The 2,645-nt window shown below is 38.6% G+C and overlaps 1 long non-coding RNA gene across 1 annotated transcript; it reads left to right on the top strand.

Moving 5' to 3' along the window:
* The first annotated feature begins 1,560 nt into the window (after positions 1–1,560).
* LOC121891893 lies at positions 1,561–2,286 on the top strand. Its single transcript, XR_006094214.1, has 2 exons — positions 1,561–1,916; positions 2,204–2,286. It is a non-coding gene; the product is annotated as an uncharacterized LOC121891893 (long non-coding RNA).
* The last annotated feature ends 359 nt before the right edge of the window (positions 2,287–2,645 follow it).

Below are 2,645 nucleotides of genomic sequence, written 5' to 3'. Positions count from 1 at the left end.
AGTAGCCTCGTCGGTCCTGCCCTGCTCCTAGTGTCTTCCCCAGCCTATCAGCTCCCAGCCTGCCCTTGTATTGTGCCACCTGTTCCTTGTTGTCTGATTACTTCAGTTTGTATTTAAGTTCAGTTTTCAGTTCAGTCTTTGTCGAGTCGTCTGTTCAGTTAGTCAATTCTGTTCTGTCGTGTTTGCTCAGTTTCCTGCTCAGTCGATTTTTTTTTTGTATCTTGTTCTACTCAGCTCATCCTGCTTTTGTTTTTTTCCTGCCGGTCTTTGAAATAAAGACGCTTTTCTTCAGCCCTGCTTTCTGGTCTCTGCATTTGGGTCCACCTGCTCCTCAATGTATGACAGGGTGGTGATGAGGCAGTACTGGTGGGGTAATGTGGTTTGGGGGGGGGCACCAAATCCTGATCTCTCCTAGGGCACCAACATGTCTAGAGCCGGCCCTGCTGTCAGATTTATTAAAGGAAAGCTTTTACATTTTCAGAGTGAGTGAAGAAATCAGGAGAGAGGAGACAGAAGTGAGGAAGAATTGCAGGATGTAACTTAATGGTGTTGAAAGAAAAACAAGGAGAAAGTAAAGAAGTGATTGAAAAGGAAGAAGGTGCAACTGATTCAAGATTTAAAGAAACAGTTGAAGGAGTAAAGAGAAACACACAGAGGCAGCCCAGGCGTCAGGTGATGGAGAGACATGAACACATTCAAAGCAGGAGGCAGAAAAAACTGTTAAGGTCTGACTTCCACCTGTATCTAGATGAATTACTGCTCTGTAAATATGTTTAAAGGCACAATCTGTTATCCAAACTAAAGGACATCCTAACAAACAAAAGTCAAAGCACAAGATTCAAACCTGCTATAAAAGGACTTACAGATGTTTTAACACAGGTACTAACACTACACAACAACTCTGTTAACATGATGTTTTCTTCAGCTGTTAGAAGGTCGTTGACCTCAGTAACTGTTGTAAACACAGCACTAAAACTGACACTTTCACTTATTAGGAAACAAAATGCTGATTCATCTGATTCATTTATAAGTCAAACTGTTGTCTTGATTTGGCTTTAAGTTGAAACAAATTAATTCCCCATCAGTCACTTTTGTTATGTTGTTATATTACAAACATTGATCTATATTAAGGACCATATAGAGGCTGAGAATCCAGATTGGTTTTTCAGATAGAGACTGATTGGTCCATCTATCATCCATAAGGCCTACGTTTATTTATGTGTTGTAAATAAATACTGTTAATATTTAAAAAATATGTTAATAAATATTGTTAATATTTGTTTAATATTTATTTACATATTTTTTGTGCACTTGTTTCATTTCAGCTCAGTGTAGAGAAATACAGCGATACAGACAACCGCCTTACTGCGTATCTATGACGACACTGTCGACACCGCGTATCCGTCTGCTCCGTAACGTAACTAGTAGTTTCAGGGGGCCTACCACCCCCCCTGAAAACAATCCTAGTAGAAACACTGTCAATCATTATTATTAAACGTCAGATGGATGATCAATAATTAATCTATAGAGCTCATATTGAAACAGACTTTACAGAGTGCTTCACAATTCAGGATCAAATGAAAAGATCATTAACAGGGAAGTAATGGCTTGAATAAAATTCATAAATTGAATCATTTATATGTTGACACTGTTTGGATGCTTTCAACTGTTTGTTGGTCTGATTTCTACGTTCACAAACAAAATGAAAAAGTAAATTATTGTCATTTTTACTCTGACAAGTGACTTTTGTGGATGTGTAACAGTTAAAAAAGGCACTTTAATAATTCTTATTAACAATTTGTGTTTGTGAATTTTATCTCAACGAGGAATTTTTATTCATTAATGTTTCCTGTGGAAATGACCTTGCTGCACATCGTCCCTTCTGTCCCTCACAGAGCTGTTTTGCATTGCTGAGGGTAAGTTGTGTGGAAAAATGCTGCTGCGATATTTTATTGTTTTCTATGGAAATTGAACCGTTGATGTTGTAACATTGAATGCATATTGTTTACTGTTAATACTATTACTTTAACTAGCTGTTTCATGTTGTTTTGACTGTTAATATGAGTTTTTTAGATGCTTTTGTTGAACTTTCTTGGTGCCATTTGTATTACAGCAGGCTGCCCTGCGTCATGTAGTCAACGTAGCGCTGCAGAGATTTTAGCATCTATTTCCTGGTGTAAATTCTGTTATTTTGCATGTTTAGGAGCAGATGTGCAGGAGAGACCAGAAGGTGATTCATATGTGTTACATTGTCTTCTGCAGGAGCAAATAAAGGCTGGAAACCAATCCTTTGAGTCGTCTCGTTACATGTCCTCACCACATCTGTCACACATGGATAAGTGAAAGATAAATTTACTCGTCTGAAGGACAAGTGCCTCAAAAAGTTAATGTGGAGCCCTGCATGCGCACCTGTCACCTGCTGTTTTGGTTCATGTATGTGCAGCAGTGCAACGTGTAAAAGGGCTGAGTGAATATAGATCAACTGGTGTGGTGATTAATAAATACTCTCTCAGCCAGTCACATCACTGGTCTCATAGCTGTGAAACACTTGTGCCAATCACAGTTAAACGTGATAACGACAGCTCAACAAACGGAAAGCTTTTCTTCAGGAAATGTCTGGATGGTTCAGAGCGTCACGACATGAA

The sequence above is a fragment of the Thunnus maccoyii genome, chromosome 24 (genome assembly GCF_910596095.1).
Source record: "Thunnus maccoyii chromosome 24, fThuMac1.1, whole genome shotgun sequence".
Classification (NCBI taxonomy): Eukaryota; Metazoa; Chordata; class Actinopteri; order Scombriformes; family Scombridae; genus Thunnus; species Thunnus maccoyii.
This window is presented reverse-complemented; position numbering and strand designations above follow the sequence as displayed.